The sequence below is a fragment of the Phyllobates terribilis genome, unplaced genomic scaffold (assembly GCF_046119375.1).
Source record: "Phyllobates terribilis strain yellow unplaced genomic scaffold, ASM4611937v1 Scaffold_487__1_contigs__length_1357975, whole genome shotgun sequence".
Lineage (NCBI taxonomy): Eukaryota > Metazoa > Chordata > Amphibia > Anura > Dendrobatidae > Phyllobates > Phyllobates terribilis.
The window spans coordinates 1,294,220-1,310,691 of NW_027363247.1; the positions used below are offsets into that span (position 1 = coordinate 1,294,220).

Sequence of the window (16,472 nt, forward strand, 5' to 3'; positions counted from 1 at the left end):
CGGTCTCTGTGAGCTTCTCAGCGACATTCAGCCAGCCAGGTATCCTGCCTGCAGTAGATGGAATGTGGCAATGGAACGCTGGCTGCGCGTGTCATAATAGGCTCTGAGCCTTTATATACCTGTGCACAGCAGCAGCCACCTTCAGTCTGCTGCTGGACAGCCAGCAGCAGCAGCAGCAGGAGAGGTATGTAATCAGGAGCCCTCCTGCTAAGGGTAGACAGCTGCTCGTTCCACCCCACCCCCCGCCTTAATTGGTTCTCCTCCCTTCCAACGGTGTTGAGGCGGGTGGGAACAGCAGGGGGTGAAGGTGCTGTGTTTAAAGAGGTGGAGTTATGCAGATCTAAAACGCATGGATTGCAGCAGCAGCAAGCCGAAAAGTGCAGGCATGTAAGGGATCTAGAGGTTGACAACATGTCTTCTTAACGGGAGTCCAGGAGCTCATCTCCACAAATGGACTTTTCAGGATCCTTGGGTGGCTCCGTAGTTTGAAACCAATTCTGGTTATCGCTTCTCGGCCTTTTGGCTAAGATCAAGTGTAGTATCTTTCGAAAAGGCGGTTTTGGATGTTGGCCGCCCTAGTAGATTGATACATTATGCACACTGGGGTTTAGGCGCTTGTTAGTACGCCAGGTGGCTAATATAGTCATCTGGTGGAAAGCATGGCCCCCCAGGATCGACGCCATTGGGCCGGGGAAGATCGAAAGCCCGAAGTGTGAAGTGCCCCAGGAGTGGTGACCCTGGGGTGCCTTAACTCACTGGGATTGGGAACCCCACTTGAGTTTATGGCACATTTGCACAAGCACTTCAAATTTTCTTTCTTCGCACACACCCTTATTCCGGGCCTTCTGGCCTTAGGATGGGGAATTTTTCAATTCCCGGTCGAAGGTCCGGGCAGTATTATACTGTGAAACCTTCACTATTTATTTAATTTCTTTGTCACTGTGTGTCCACTTATTCACGTGTGTCACGTCCTACTAGGATTTTGTCGGGATGCGGTTCCCTTACGGGTTCCTCTCTTGGCAGGTCTAGGGGGGGAGTGTGTGGCCATCAGGTTCCGCTCCCCCCTGAACCCCCCTGGCTCTCCTCTTTCGGGAGGAGAGCGTTGTTGGCTCCCCTCTTCCGGGAGGGGAGCACAGTCTTTGGCTCCCAGTGCCTTGCTCGGGTGAGAACTCGGGCAGGTGCTGGGGGTAAGATTGGGTCGCCTCTGGCTTCGGCTGGAGGTGGCTTTTTGTCCCTGTTCCTCGCTGTGGCCTTTTGGCTCGGAGGGAAGGGGAATGGTTTGGGGGACCCTTCTCCTTTTGGAGAGGGTTTCAAGAAGACCAGCATCCTAGTGCACTTTTTTTGTGGCACTTGTCACTTTTTTAAGCGCACTCGGGTTTTGTACACGAATTCGGGCTTTCGAAAAGAAAAAAAAAAGGAATCTGTTCTTATCAGTTTAATATCTGATACGTCCCCTATCTGGGGACCATATATTAAATGGATTTTTAGAACAGGGAGATGGAAAAAGAGCTTGCTCTGTCCACTCCACGCATTGACCTGGTATTGCAGTATCTCCAGGACCGGTGCACCCCTTCTTTAATGCAGTTTCTAAAATCAGAAAGAATTGAATTCAATATTTTTTGTTCATTTTGCTTGTTTGTCGGATTTTGGGATGGACTCTTTGGCTTTGCTTTTCTTCTCCTCATTGGATTTTTCATGTTCAAAGTTGCAGAAGCCAGATTACAAGCTCATTTTGGTTCAACTTCAGCAACTGTGCATTGCATTGCCATGTAATGTGATGCAATGCTATCTTTCTAGCTCTCCCTTTTTACTTCCTTTTGGATAAACAGACATATTAGGCAAGCATTTTGGAGCTTTCACCTAAATAACTACAGGTGGTGAGATAAGCTGCACAATATAATTGACCTTTCAGTATATTGTTGCACACACACCGTCTATTTAGCAAATGCCCTTGTTATCAACAGCAGCCTTTTAAACTCACCTGAGCTAACAGGTATGTGCGCTGGTTACTCTGCTGCGCTTAAAATTTCTTTTTTGGTTTGCTACAATGCCTTTTCTGAAACGTTGTCTCCCTCTGCTGGAACACTGACTTCTTTCATTTAATGCCTGCAGACTATAAAAGAGAACCCAACCCAAAAAGTTTGGTTGATTAGTCTGTGGCATTCTGTTAAACTGTTGCTTATGGCGGTCTCTGTGAGCTTCTCAGCGACATTCAGCCAGCCAGGTATCCTGCCTGCAGTAGATGGAATGTGGCAATGGAACGCTGGCTGCGCGTGTCATAATAGGCTCTGAGCCTTTATATACCTGTGCACAGCAGCAGCCACCTTCAGTCTGCTGCTGGACAGCCAGCAGCAGCAGCAGCAGGAGAGGTATGTAATCAGGAGCCCTCCTGCTAAGGGTAGACAGCTGCTCGTTCCACCCCACCCCCCGCCTTAATTGGTTCTCCTCCCTTCCAACGGTGTTGAGGCGGGTGGGAACAGCAGGGGGTGAAGGTGCTGTGTTTAAAGAGGTGGAGTTATGCAGATCTAAAACGCGTGGATTGCAGCAGCAGCAAGCCGAAAAGTGCAGGCATGTAAGGGATCTAGAGGTTGACAACATGTCTTCTTAACGGGAGTCCAGGAGCTCATCTCCACAAATGGACTTTTCAGGATCCTTGGGTGGCTCCGTAGTTTGAAACCAATTCTGGTTATCGCTTCTCGGCCTTTTGGCTAAGATCAAGTGTAGTATCTTTCGAAAAGGCGGTTTTGGATGTTGGCCGCCCTAGTAGATTGATACATTATGCACACTGGGGTTTAGGCGCTTGTTAGTACGCCAGGTGGCTAATATAGTCATCTGGTGGAAAGCATGGCCCCCCAGGATCGACGCCATTGGGCCGGGGAAGATCGAAAGCCCGAAGTGTGAAGTGCCCCAGGAGTGGTGACCCTGGGGTGCCTTAACTCACTGGGATTGGGAACCCCACTTGAGTTTATGGCACATTTGCACAAGCACTTCAAATTTTCTTTCTTCGCACACACCCTTATTCCGGGCCTTCTGGCCTTAGGATGGGGAATTTTTCAATTCCCGGTCGAAGGTCCGGGCAGTATTATACTGTGAAACCTTCACTATTTATTTAATTTCTTTGTCACTGTGTGTCCACTTATTCACGTGTGTCACGTCCTACTAGGATTTTGTCGGGATGCGGTTCCCTTACGGGTTCCTCTCTTGGCAGGTCTAGGGGGGGAGTGTGTGGCCATCAGGTTCCGCTCCCCCCTGAACCCCCCTGGCTCTCCTCTTTCGGGAGGAGAGCGTTGTTGGCTCCCCTCTTCCGGGAGGGGAGCACAGTCTTTGGCTCCCAGTGCCTTGCTCGGGTGAGAACTCGGGCAGGTGCTGGGGGTAAGATTGGGTCGCCTCTGGCTTCGGCTGGAGGTGGCTTTTTGTCCCTGTTCCTCGCTGTGGCCTTTTGGCTCGGAGGGAAGGGGAATGGTTTGGGGGACCCTTCTCCTTTTGGAGAGGGTTTCAAGAAGACCAGCATCCTAGTGCACTTTTTTTGTGGCACTTGTCACTTTTTTAAGCGCACTCGGGTTTTGTACACGAATTCGGGCTTTCGAAAAGAAAAAAAAAAGGAATCTGTTCTTATCAGTTTAATATCTGATACGTCCCCTATCTGGGGACCATATATTAAATGGATTTTTAGAACAGGGAGATGGAAAAAGAGCTTGCTCTGTCCACTCCACGCATTGACCTGGTATTGCAGTATCTCCAGGACCGGTGCACCCCTTCTTTAATGCAGTTTCTAAAATCAGAAAGAATTGAATTCAATGTTTTTTGTTCATTTTGCTTGTTTGTCGGATTTTGGGATGGACTCTTTGGCTTTGCTTTTCTTCTCCTCATTGGATTTTTCATGTTCAAAGTTGCAGAAGCCAGATTACAAGCTCATTTTGGTTCAACTTCAGCAACTGTGCATTGCATTGCCATGTAATGTGATGCAATGCTATCTTTCTAGCTCTCCCTTTTTACTTCCTTTTGGATAAACAGACATATTAGGCAAGCATTTTGGAGCTTTCACCTAAATAACTACAGGTGGTGAGATAAGCTGCACAATATAATTGACCTTTCAGTATATTGTTGCACACACACCATCTATTTAGCAAATGCCCTTGTTATCAACAGCAGCCTTTTAAACTCACCTGAGCTAACAGGTATGTGCGCTGGTTACTCTGCTGCGCTTAAAATTTCTTTTTTGGTTTGCTACAATGCCTTTTCTGAAACGTTGTCTCCCTCTGCTGGAACACTGACTTCTTTCATTTAATGCCTGCAGACTATAAAAGAGAACCCAACCCAAAAAGTTTGGTTGATTAGTCTGTGGCATTCTGTTAAACTGTTGCTTATGGCGGTCTCTGTGAGCTTCTCAGCGACATTCAGCCAGCCAGGTATCCTGCCTGCAGTAGATGGAATGTGGCAATGGAACGCTGGCTGCGCGTGTCATAATAGGCTCTGAGCCTTTATTTACCTGTGCACAGCAGCAGCCACCTTCAGTCTGCTGCTGGACAGCCAGCAGCAGCAGCAGCAGGAGAGGTATGTAATCAGGAGCCCTCCTGCTAAGGGTAGACAGCTGCTCGTTCCACCCCACCCCCCGCCTTAATTGGTTCTCCTCCCTTCCAACGGTGTTGAGGCGGGTGGGAACAGCAGGGGGTGAAGGTGCTGTGTTTAAATAGGTGGAGTTATGCAGATCTAAAACGCGTGGATTGCAGCAGCAGCAAGCCGAAAAGTGCAGGCATGTAAGGGATCTAGAGGTTGACAACATGTCTTCTTAACGGGAGTCCAGGAGCTCATCTCCACAAATGGACTTTTCAGGATCCTTGGGTGGCTCCGTAGTTTGAAACCAATTCTGGTTATCGCTTCTCGGCCTTTTGGCTAAGATCAAGTGTAGTATCTGTTCTTATCAGTTTAATATCTGATACGTCCCCTATCTGGGGACCATATATTAAATGGATTTTTAGAACAGGGAGATGGAAAAAGAGCTTGCTCTGTCCACTCCACGCATTGACCTGGTATTGCAGTATCTCCAGGACCGGTGCACCCCTTCTTTAATGCAGTTTCTAAAATCAGAAAGAATTGAATTCAATGTTTTTTGTTCATTTTGCTTGTTTGTCGGATTTTGGGATGGACTCTTTGGCTTTGCTTTTCTTCTCCTCATTGGATTTTTCATGTTCAAAGTTGCAGAAGCCAGATTACAAGCTCATTTTGGTTCAACTTCAGCAACTGTGCATTGCATTGCCATGTAATGTGATGCAATGCTATCTTTCTAGCTCTCCCTTTTTACTTCCTTTTGGATAAACAGACATATTAGGCAAGCATTTTGGAGCTTTCACCTAAATAACTACAGGTGGTGAGATAAGCTGCACAATATAATTGACCTTTCAGTATATTGTTGCACACACACCATCTATTTAGCAAATGCCCTTGTTATCAACAGCAGCCTTTTAAACTCACCTGAGCTAACAGGTATGTGCGCTGGTTACTCTGCTGCGCTTAAAATTTCTTTTTTGGTTTGCTACAATGCCTTTTCTGAAACGTTGTCTCGCTCTGCTGGAACACTGACTTCTTTCATTTAATGCCTGCAGACTATAAAAGAGAACCCAACCCAAAAAGTTTGGTTGATTAGTCTGTGGCATTCTGTTAAACTGTTGCTTATGGCGGTTTCTGTGAGCTTCTCAGCGACATTCAGCCAGCCAGGTATCCTGCCTGCAGTAGATGGAATGTGGCAATGGAACGCTGGCTGCGCGTGTCATAATAGGCTCTGAGCCTTTATTTACCTGTGCACAGCAGCAGCCACCTTCAGTCTGCTGCTGGACAGCCAGCAGCAGCAGCAGCAGGAGAGGTATGTAATCAGGAGCCCTCCTGCTAAGGGTAGACAGCTGCTCGTTCCACCCCACCCCCCGCCTTAATTGGTTCTCCTCCCTTCCAACGGTGTTGAGGCGGGTGGGAACAGCAGGGGGTGAAGGTGCTGTGTTTAAATAGGTGGAGTTATGCAGATCTAAAACGCGTGGATTGCAGCAGCAGCAAGCCGAAAAGTGCAGGCATGTAAGGGATCTAGAGGTTGACAACATGTCTTCTTAACGGGAGTCCAGGAGCTCATCTCCACAAATGGACTTTTCAGGATCCTTGGGTGGCTCCGTAGTTTGAAACCAATTCTGGTTATCGCTTCTCGGCCTTTTGGCTAAGATGAAGTGTAGTATCTGTTCTTATCAGTTTAATATCTGATACGTCCCCTATCTGGGGACCATATATTAAATGGATTTTTAGAACAGGGAGATGGAAAAAGAGCTTGCTCTGTCCACTCCACGCATTGACCTGGTATTGCAGTATCTCCAGGACCGGTGCACCCCTTCTTTAATGCAGTTTCTAAAATCAGAAAGAATTGAATTCAATGTTTTTTGTTCATTTTGCTTGTTTGTCGGATTTTGGGATGGACTCTTTGGCTTTGCTTTTCTTCTCCTCATTGGATTTTTCATGTTCAAAGTTGCAGAAGCCAGATTACAAGCTCATTTTGGTTCAACTTCAGCACCTGTGCATTGCATTGCCATGTAATGTGATGCAATGCTATCTTTCTAGCTCTCCCTTTTTACTTCCTTTTGGATAAACAGACATATTAGGCAAGCATTTTGGAGCTTTCACCTAAATAACTACAGGTGGTGAGATAAGCTGCACAATATAATTGACCTTTCAGTATATTGTTGCACACACACCATCTATTTAGCAAATGCCCTTGTTATCAACAGCAGCCTTTTAAACTCACCTGAGCTAACAGGTATGTGCGCTGGTTACTCTGCTGCGCTTAAAATTTCTTTTTTGGTTTGCTACAATGCCTTTTCTGAAACGTTGTCTCCCTCTGCTGGAACACTGACTTCTTTCATTTAATGCCTGCAGACTATAAAAGAGAACCCAACCCAAAAAGTTTGGTTGATTAGTCTGTGGCATTCTGTTAAACTGTTGCTTATGGCGGTCTCTGTGAGCTTCTCAGCGACATTCAGCCAGCCAGGTATCCTGCCTGCAGTAGATGGAATGTGGCAATGGAACGCTGGCTGCGCGTGTCATAATAGGCTCTGAGCCTTTATATACCTGTGCACAGCAGCAGCCACCTTCAGTCTGCTGCTGGACAGCCAGCAGCAGCAGCAGCAGGAGAGGTATGTAATCAGGAGCCCTCCTGCTAAGGGTAGACAGCTGCTCGTTCCACCCCACCCCCCGCCTTAATTGGTTCTCCTCCCTTCCAACGGTGTTGAAGCGGGTGGGAACAGCAGGGGGTGAAGGTGCTGTGTTTAAAGAGGTGGAGTTATGCAGATCTAAAACGCGTGGATTGCAGCAGCAGCAAGCCGAAAAGTGCAGGCATGTAAGGGATCTAGAGGTTGACAACATGTCTTCTTAACGGGAGTCCAGGAGCTCATCTCCACAAATGGACTTTTCAGGATCCTTGGGTGGCTCCGTAGTTTGAAACCAATTCTGGTTATCGCTTCTCGGCCTTTTGGCTAAGATCAAGTGTAGTATCTGTTCTTATCAGTTTAATATCTGATACGTCCCCTATCTGGGGACCATATATTAAATGGATTTTTAGAACAGGGAGATGGAAAAAGAGCTTGCTCTGTCCACTCCACGCATTGACCTGGTATTGCAGTATCTCCAGGACCGGTGCACCCCTTCTTTAATGCAGTTTCTAAAATCAGAAAGAATTGAATTCAATGTTTTTTGTTCATTTTGCTTGTTTGTCGGATTTTGGGATGGACTCTTTGGCTTTGCTTTTCTTCTCCTCATTGGATTTTTCATGTTCAAAGTTGCAGAAGCCAGATTACAAGCTCATTTTGGTTCAACTTCAGCAACTGTGCATTGCATTGCCATGTAATGTGATGCAATGCTATCTTTCTAGCTCTCCCTTTTTACTTCCTTTTGGATAAACAGACATATTAGGCAAGCATTTTGGAGCTTTCACCTAAATAACTACAGGTGGTGAGATAAGCTGCACAATATAATTGACCTTTCAGTATATTGTTGCACACACACCATCTATTTAGCAAATGCCCTTGTTATCAACAGCAGCCTTTTAAACTCACCTGAGCTAACAGGTATGTGCGCTGGTTACTCTGCTGCGCTTAAAATTTCTTTTTTGGTTTGCTACAATGCCTTTTCTGAAACGTTGTCTCCCTCTGCTGGAACACTGACTTCTTTCATTTAATGCCTGCAGACTATAAAAGAGAACCCAACCCAAAAAGTTTGGTTGATTAGTCTGTGGCATTCTGTTAAACTGTTGCTTATGGCGGTCTCTGTGAGCTTCTCAGCGACATTCAGCCAGCCAGGTATCCTGCCTGCAGTAGATGGAATGTGGCAATGGAACGCTGGCTGCGCGTGTCATAATAGGCTCTGAGCCTTTATATACCTGTGCACAGCAGCAGCCACCTTCAGTCTGCTGCTGGACAGCCAGCAGCAGCAGCAGCAGGAGAGGTATGTAATCAGGAGCCCTCCTGCTAAGGGTAGACAGCTGCTCGTTCCACCCCACCCCCCGCCTTAATTGGTTCTCCTCCCTTCCAACGGTGTTGAAGCGGGTGGGAACAGCAGGGGGTGAAGGTGCTGTGTTTAAAGAGGTGGAGTTATGCAGATCTAAAACGCGTGGATTGCAGCAGCAGCAGCAAGCCGAAAAGTGCAGGCATGTAAGGGATCTAGAGGTTGACAACATGTCTTCTTAACGGGAGTCCAGGAGCTCATCTCCACAAATGGACTTTTCAGGATCCTTGGGTGGCTCCGTAGTTTGAAACCAATTTTGGTTATCGCTTCTCGGCCTTTTGGCTAAGATCAAGTGTAGTATCTGTTCTTATCAGTTTAATATCTGATACGTCCCCTATCTGGGGACCATATATTAAATGGATTTTTAGAACAGGGAGATGGAAAAAGAGCTTGCTCTGTCCACTCCACGCATTGACCTGGTATTGCAGTATCTCCAGGACCGGTGCACCCCTTCTTTAATGCAGTTTCTAAAATCAGAAAGAGTTGAATTCAATGTTTTTTGTTCATTTTGCTTGTTTGTCGGATTTTGGGATGGACTCTTTGGCTTTGCTTTTCTTCTCCTCATTGGATTTTTCATGTTCAAAGTTGCAGAAGCCAGATTACAAGCTCATTTTGGTTCAACTTCAGCAACTGTGCATTGCATTGCCATGTAATGTGATGCAATGCTATCTTTCTAGCTCTCCCTTTTTACTTCCTTTTGGATAAACAGACATATTAGGCAAGCATTTTGGAGCTTTCACCTAAATAACTACAGGTGGTGAGATAAGCTGCACAATATAATTGACCTTTCAGTATATTGTTGCACACACACCATCTATTTAGCAAATGCCCTTGTTATCAACAGCAGCCTTTTAAACTCACCTGAGCTAACAGGTATGTGCGCTGGTTACTCTGCTGCGCTTAAAATTTCTTTTTTGGTTTGCTACAATGCCTTTTCTGAAACGTTGTCTCCCTCTGCTGGAACACTGACTTCTTTCATTTAATGCCTGCAGACTATAAAAGAGAGCCCAACCCAAAAAGTTTGGTTGATTAGTCTGTGGCATTCTGTTAAACTGTTGCTTATGGCGGTCTCTGTGAGCTTCTCAGCGACATTCAGCCAGCCAGGTATCCTGCCTGCAGTAGATGGAATGTGGCAATGGAACGCTGGCTGCGCGTGTCATAATAGGCTCTGAGCCTTTATATACCTGTGCACAGCAGCAGCCACCTTCAGTCTGCTGCTGGACAGCCAGCAGCAGCAGCAGCAGGAGAGGAATGTAATCAGGAGCCCTCCTGCTAAGGGTAGACAGCTGCTCGTTCCACCCCACCCCCCGCCTTAATTGGTTCTCCTCCCTTCCAACGGTGTTGAGGCGGGTGGGAACAGCAGGGGGTGAAGGTGCTGTGTTTAAAGAGGTGGAGTTATGCAGATCTAAAACGCGTGGATTGCAGCAGCAGCAAGCCGAAAAGTGCAGGCATGTAAGGGATCTAGAGGTTGACAACATGTCTTCTTAACGGGAGTCCAGGAGCTCATCTCCACAAATGGACTTTTCAGGATCCTTGGGTGGCTCCGTAGTTTGAAACCAATTCTGGTTATCGCTTCTCGGCCTTTTGGCTAAGATCAAGTGTAGTATCTGTTCTTATCAGTTTAATATCTGATACGTCCCCTATCTGGGGACCATATATTAAATGGATTTTTAGAACAGGGAGATGGAAAAAGAGCTTGCTCTGTCCACTCCACGCATTGACCTGGTATTGCAGTATCTCCAGGACCGGTGCACCCCTTCTTTAATGCAGTTTCTAAAATCAGAAAGAGTTGAATTCAATGTTTTTTGTTCATTTTGCTTGTTTGTCGGATTTTGGGATGGACTCTTTGGCTTTGCTTTTCTTCTCCTCATTGGATTTTTCATGTTCAAAGTTGCAGAAGCCAGATTACAAGCTCATTTTGGTTCAACTTCAGCAACTGTGCATTGCATTGCCATGTAATGTGATGCAATGCTATCTTTCTAGCTCTCCCTTTTTACTTCCTTTTGGATAAACAGACATATTAGGCAAGCATTTTGGAGCTTTCACCTAAATAACTACAGGTGGTGAGATAAGCTGCACAATATAATTGACCTTTCAGTATATTGTTGCACACACACCATCTATTTAGCAAATGCCCTTGTTATCAACAGCAGCCTTTTAAACTCACCTGAGCTAACAGGTATGTGCGCTGGTTACTCTGCTGCGCTTAAAATTTCTTTTTTGGTTTGCTACAATGCCTTTTCTGAAACGTTGTCTCCCTCTGCTGGAACACTGACTTCTTTCATTTAATGCCTGCAGACTATAAAAGAGAACCCAACCCAAAAAGTTTGGTTGATTAGTCTGTGGCATTCTGTTAAACTGTTGCTTATGGCGGTCTCTGTGAGCTTCTCAGCGACATTCAGCCAGCCAGGTATCCTGCCTGCAGTAGATGGAATGTGGCAATGGAACGCTGGCTGCGCGTGTCATAATAGGCTCTGAGCCTTTATATACCTGTGCACAGCAGCAGCCACCTTCAGTCTGCTGCTGGACAGCCAGCAGCAGCAGCAGCAGGAGAGGTATGTAATCAGGAGCCCTCCTGCTAAGGGTAGACAGCTGCTCGTTCCACCCCACCCCCCGCCTTAATTGGTTCTCCTCCCTTCCAACGGTGTTGAGGCGGGTGGGAACAGCAGGGGGTGAAGGTGCTGTGTTTAAAGAGGTGGAGTTATGCAGATCTAAAACGCGTGGATTGCAGCAGCAGCAAGCCGAAAAGTGCAGGCATGTAAGGGATCTAGAGGTTGACCACATGTCTTCTTAACGGGAGTCCAGGAGCTCATCTCCACAAATGGACTTTTCAGGATCCTTGGGTGGCTCCGTAGTTTGAAACCAATTCTGGTTATCGCTTCTCGGCCTTTTGGCTAAGATCAAGTGTAGTATCTGTTCTTATCAGTTTAATATCTGATACGTCCCCTATCTGGGGACCATATATTAAATGGATTTTTAGAACAGGGAGATGGAAAAAGAGCTTGCTCTGTCCACTCCACGCATTGACCTGGTATTGCAGTATCTCCAGGACCGGTGCACCCCTTCTTTAATGCAGTTTCTAAAATCAGAAAGAATTGAATTCAATGTTTTTTGTTCATTTTGCTTGTTTGTCGGATTTTGGGATGGACTCTTTGGCTTTGCTTTTCTTCTCCTCATTGGATTTTTCATGTTCAAAGTTGCAGAAGCCAGATTACAAGCTCATTTTGGTTCAACTTCAGCAACTGTGCATTGCATTGCCATGTAATGTGATGCAATGCTATCTTTCTAGCTCTCCCTTTTTACTTCCTTTTGGATAAACAGACATATTAGGCAAGCATTTTGGAGCTTTCACCTAAATAACTACAGGTGGTGAGATAAGCTGCACAATATAATTGACCTTTCAGTATATTGTTGCACACACACCATCTATTTAGCAAATGCCCTTGTTATCAACAGCAGCCTTTTAAACTCACCTGAGCTAACAGGTATGTGCGCTGGTTACTCTGCTGCGCTTAAAATTTCTTTTTTGGTTTGCTACAATGCCTTTTCTGAAACGTTGTCTCCCTCTGCTGGAACAATGACTTCTTTCATTTAATGCCTGCAGACTATAAAAGAGAACCCAACCCAAAAAGTTTGGTTGATTAGTCTGTGGCATTCTGTTAAACTGTTGCTTATGGCGGTCTCTGTGAGCTTCTCAGCGACATTCAGCCAGCCAGGTATCCTGCCTGCAGTAGATGGAATGTGGCAATGGAACGCTGGCTGCGCGTGTCATAATAGGCTCTGAGCCTTTATATACCTGTGCACAGCAGCAGCCACCTTCAGTCTGCTGCTGGACAGCCAGCAGCAGCAGCAGCAGGAGAGGTATGTAATCAGGAGCCCTCCTGCTAAGGGTAGACAGCTGCTCGTTCCACCCCACCCCCCGCCTTAATTGGTTCTCCTCCCTTCCAACGGTGTTGAGGCGGGTGGGAACAGCAGGGGTTGAAGGTGCTGTGTTTAAAGAGGTGGAGTTATGCAGATCTAAAACGCGTGGATTGCAGCAGCAGCAAGCCGAAAAGTGCAGGCATGTAAGGGATCTAGAGGTTGACAACATGTCTTCTTAACGGGAGTCCAGGAGCTCATCTCCACAAATGGACTTTTCAGGATCCTTGGGTGGCTCCGTAGTTTGAAACCAATTCTGGTTATCGCTTCTCGGCCTTTTGGCTAAGATCAAGTGTAGTATCTGTTCTTATCAGTTTAATATCTGATACGTCCCCTATCTGGGGACCATATATTAAATGGATTTTTAGAACAGGGAGATGGAAAAAGAGCTTGCTCTGTCCACTCCACGCATTGACCTGGTATTGCAGTATCTCCAGGACCGGTGCACCCCTTCTTTAATGCAGTTTCTAAAATCAGAAAGAATTGAATTCAATGTTTTTTGTTCATTTTGCTTGTTTGTCGGATTTTGGGATGGACTCTTTGGCTTTGCTTTTCTTCTCCTCATTGGATTTTTCATGTTCAAAGTTGCAGAAGCCAGATTACAAGCTCATTTTGGTTCAACTTCAGCAACTGTGCATTGCATTGCCATGTAATGTGATGCAATGCTATCTTTCTAGCTCTCCCTTTTTACTTCCTTTTGGATAAACAGACATATTAGGCAAGCATTTTGGAGCTTTCACCTAAATAACTACAGGTGGTGAGATAAGCTGCACAATATAATTGACCTTTCAGTATATTGTTGCACACACACCATCTATTTAGCAAATGCCCTTGTTATCAACAGCAGCCTTTTAAACTCACCTGAGCTAACAGGTATGTGCGCTGGTTACTCTGCTGCGCTTAAAATTTCTTTTTTGGTTTGCTACAATGCCTTTTCTGAAACGTTGTCTCCCTCTGCTGGAACACTGACTTCTTTCATTTAATGCCTGCAGACTATAAAAGAGAACCCAACCCAAAAAGTTTGGTTGATTAGTCTGTGGCATTCTGTTAAACTGTTGCTTATGGCGGTCTCTGTGAGCTTCTCAGCGACATTCAGCCAGCCAGGTATCCTGCCTGCAGTAGATGGAATGTGGCAATGGAACGCTGGCTGCGCGTGTCATAATAGGCTCTGAGCCTTTATATACCTGTGCACAGCAGCAGCCACCTTCAGTCTGCTGCTGGACAGCCAGCAGCAGCAGCAGCAGGAGAGGTATGTAATCAGGAGCCCTCCTGCTAAGGGTAGACAGCTGCTCGTTCCACCCCACCCCCCGCCTTAATTGGTTCTCCTCCCTTCCAACGGTGTTGAGGCGGGTGGGAACAGCAGGGGGTGAAGGTGCTGTGTTTAAAGAGGTGGAGTTATGCAGATCTAAAACGCGTGGATTGCAGCAGCAGCAAGCCGAAAAGTGCAGGCATGTAAGGGATCTAGAGGTTGACAACATGTCTTCTTAACGGGAGTCCAGGAGCTCATCTCCACAAATGGACTTTTCAGGATCCTTGGGTGGCTCCGTAGTTTGAAACCAATTTTGGTTATCGCTTCTCGGCCTTTTGGCTAAGATCAAGTGTAGTATCTGTTCTTATCAGTTTAATATCTGATACGTCCCCTATCTGGGGACCATATATTAAATGGATTTTTAGAACAGGGAGATGGAAAAAGAGCTTGCTCTGTCCACTCCACGCATTGACCTGGTATTGCAGTATCTCCAGGACCGGTGCACCCCTTCTTTAATGCAGTTTCTAAAATCAGAAAGAGTTGAATTCAATGTTTTTTGTTCATTTTGCTTGTTTGTCGGATTTTGGGATGGACTCTTTGGCTTTGCTTTTTTTCTCCTCATTGGATTTTTCATGTTCAAAGTTGCAGAAGCCAGATTACAAGCTCATTTTGGTTCAACTTCAGCAACTGTGCATTGCATTGCCATGTAATGTGATGCAATGCTATCTTTCTAGCTCTCCCTTTTTACTTCCTTTTGGATAAACAGACATATTAGGCAAGCATTTTGGAGCTTTCACCTAAATAACTACAGGTGGTGAGATAAGCTGCACAATATAATTGACCTTTCAGTATATTGTTGCACACACACCATCTATTTAGCAAATGCCCTTGTTATCAACAGCAGCCTTTTAAACTCACCTGAGCTAACAGGTATGTGCGCTGGTTACTCTGCTGCGCTTAAAATTTCTTTTTTGGTTTGCTACAATGCCTTTTCTGAAACGTTGTCTCCCTCTGCTGGAACACTGACTTCTTTCATTTAATGCCTGCAGACTATAAAAGAGAACCCAACCCAAAAAGTTTGGTTGATTAGTCTGTGGCATTCTGTTAAACTGTTGCTTATGGCGGTCTCTGTGAGCTTCTCAGCGACATTCAGCCAGCCAGGTATCCTGCCTGCAGTAGATGGAATGTGGCAATGGAACGCTGGCTGCGCGTGTCATAATAGGCTCTGAGCCTTTATATACCTGTGCACAGCAGCAGCCACCTTCAGTCTGCTGCTGGACAGCCAGCAGCAGCAGCAGCAGGAGAGGAATGTAATCAGGAGCCCTCCTGCTAAGGGTAGACAGCTGCTCGTTCCACCCCACCCCCCGCCTTAATTGGTTCTCCTCCCTTCCAACGGTGTTGAGGCGGGTGGGAACAGCAGGGGGTGAAGGTGCTGTGTTTAAAGAGGTGGAGTTATGCAGATCTAAAACGCGTGGATTGCAGCAGCAGCAAGCCGAAAAGTGCAGGCATGTAAGGGATCTAGAGGTTGACAACATGTCTTCTTAACGGGAGTCCAGGAGCTCATCTCCACAAATGGACTTTTCAGGATCCTTGGGTGGCTCCGTAGTTTGAAACCAATTCTGGTTATCGCTTCTCGGCCTTTTGGCTAAGATCAAGTGTAGTATCTGTTCTTATCAGTTTAATATCTGATACGTCCCCTATCTGGGGACCATATATTAAATGGATTTTTAGAACAGGGAGATGGAAAAAGAGCTTGCTCTGTCCACTCCACGCATTGACCTGGTATTGCAGTATCTCCAGGACCGGTGCACCCCTTCTTTAATGCAGTTTCTAAAATCAGAAAGAGTTGAATTCAATGTTTTTTGTTCATTTTGCTTGTTTGTCGGATTTTGGGATGGACTCTTTGGCTTTGCTTTTCTTCTCCTCATTGGATTTTTCATGTTCAAAGTTGCAGAAGCCAGATTACAAGCTCATTTTGGTTCAACTTCAGCAACTGTGCATTGCATTGCCATGTAATGTGATGCAATGCTATCTTTCTAGCTCTCCCTTTTTACTTCCTTTTGGATAAACAGACATATTAGGCAAGCATTTTGGAGCTTTCACCTAAATAACTACAGGTGGTGAGATAAGCTGCACAATATAATTGACCTTTCAGTATATTGTTGCACACACACCATCTATTTAGCAAATGCCCTTGTTATCAACAGCAGCCTTTTAAACTCACCTGAGCTAACAGGTATGTGCGCTGGTTACTCTGCTGCGCTTAAAATTTCTTTTTTGGTTTGCTACAATGCCTTTTCTGAAACGTTGTCTCCCTCTGCTGGAACACTGACTTCTTTCATTTAATGCCTGCAGACTATAAAAGAGAACCCAACCCAAAAAGTTTGGTTGATTAGTCTGTGGCATTCTGTTAAACTGTTGCTTATGGCGGTCTCTGTGAGCTTCTCAGCGACATTCAGCCAGCCAGGTATCCTGCCTGCAGTAGATGGAATGTGGCAATGGAACGCTGGCTGCGCGTGTCATAATAGGCTCTGAGCCTTTATATACCTGTGCACAGCAGCAGCCACCTTCAGTCTGCTGCTGGACAGCCAGCAGCAGCAGCAGCAGGAGAGGTATGTAATCAGGAGCCCTCCTGCTAAGGGTAGACAGCTGCTCGTTCCACCCCACCCCCCGCCTTAATTGGTTCTCCTCCCTTCCAACGGTGTTGAGGCGGGTGGGAACAGCAGGGGGTGAAGGTGCTGTGTTTAAAGAGGTGGAGTTATGCAGATCTAAA

At 46.0% G+C, this 16,472-nt stretch overlaps 11 non-coding genes and 2 pseudogenes across 11 annotated transcripts; all 13 read left to right on the top strand.

Annotated features, from left to right (window-relative positions):
• The first annotated feature begins 503 nt into the window (after nt 1-503).
• On the top strand, nt 504-595 carry LOC141229721 (U2 spliceosomal RNA; annotated as a pseudogene).
• A 794-nt stretch (nt 596-1,389) lies between these two features.
• Nucleotides 1,390-1,573, top strand: LOC141229693 (U2 spliceosomal RNA). The gene has a single exon (XR_012296338.1). It is a non-coding gene; the product is annotated as a U2 spliceosomal RNA (small nuclear RNA).
• Nucleotides 1,574-2,688: 1,115 nt separating this feature from the next.
• On the top strand, nt 2,689-2,780 carry LOC141229722 (U2 spliceosomal RNA; annotated as a pseudogene).
• A 794-nt stretch (nt 2,781-3,574) lies between these two features.
• Nucleotides 3,575-3,758, top strand: LOC141229694 (U2 spliceosomal RNA). The gene has a single exon (XR_012296339.1). It is a non-coding gene; the product is annotated as a U2 spliceosomal RNA (small nuclear RNA).
• A 1,115-nt stretch (nt 3,759-4,873) lies between these two features.
• On the top strand, nt 4,874-5,064 carry LOC141229605 (U2 spliceosomal RNA). Its single transcript, XR_012296261.1, has one exon. It is a non-coding gene; the product is annotated as a U2 spliceosomal RNA (small nuclear RNA).
• Nucleotides 5,065-6,179: 1,115 nt separating this feature from the next.
• LOC141229649 (U2 spliceosomal RNA) lies at nt 6,180-6,370 on the top strand. The gene has a single exon (XR_012296304.1). It is a non-coding gene; the product is annotated as a U2 spliceosomal RNA (small nuclear RNA).
• Nucleotides 6,371-7,485: 1,115 nt separating this feature from the next.
• On the top strand, nt 7,486-7,676 carry LOC141229606 (U2 spliceosomal RNA). The gene has a single exon (XR_012296262.1). It is a non-coding gene; the product is annotated as a U2 spliceosomal RNA (small nuclear RNA).
• A 1,118-nt stretch (nt 7,677-8,794) lies between these two features.
• Nucleotides 8,795-8,985, top strand: LOC141229607 (U2 spliceosomal RNA). The gene has a single exon (XR_012296263.1). It is a non-coding gene; the product is annotated as a U2 spliceosomal RNA (small nuclear RNA).
• Nucleotides 8,986-10,100: 1,115 nt separating this feature from the next.
• Nucleotides 10,101-10,291, top strand: LOC141229609 (U2 spliceosomal RNA). The gene has a single exon (XR_012296264.1). It is a non-coding gene; the product is annotated as a U2 spliceosomal RNA (small nuclear RNA).
• A 1,115-nt stretch (nt 10,292-11,406) lies between these two features.
• On the top strand, nt 11,407-11,597 carry LOC141229610 (U2 spliceosomal RNA). The gene has a single exon (XR_012296265.1). It is a non-coding gene; the product is annotated as a U2 spliceosomal RNA (small nuclear RNA).
• A 1,115-nt stretch (nt 11,598-12,712) lies between these two features.
• LOC141229611 (U2 spliceosomal RNA) lies at nt 12,713-12,903 on the top strand. The gene has a single exon (XR_012296266.1). It is a non-coding gene; the product is annotated as a U2 spliceosomal RNA (small nuclear RNA).
• Nucleotides 12,904-14,018: 1,115 nt separating this feature from the next.
• LOC141229612 (U2 spliceosomal RNA) lies at nt 14,019-14,209 on the top strand. The gene has a single exon (XR_012296267.1). It is a non-coding gene; the product is annotated as a U2 spliceosomal RNA (small nuclear RNA).
• A 1,115-nt stretch (nt 14,210-15,324) lies between these two features.
• LOC141229613 (U2 spliceosomal RNA) lies at nt 15,325-15,515 on the top strand. Its single transcript, XR_012296268.1, has one exon. It is a non-coding gene; the product is annotated as a U2 spliceosomal RNA (small nuclear RNA).
• Nucleotides 15,516-16,472: the final 957 nt, after the last annotated feature.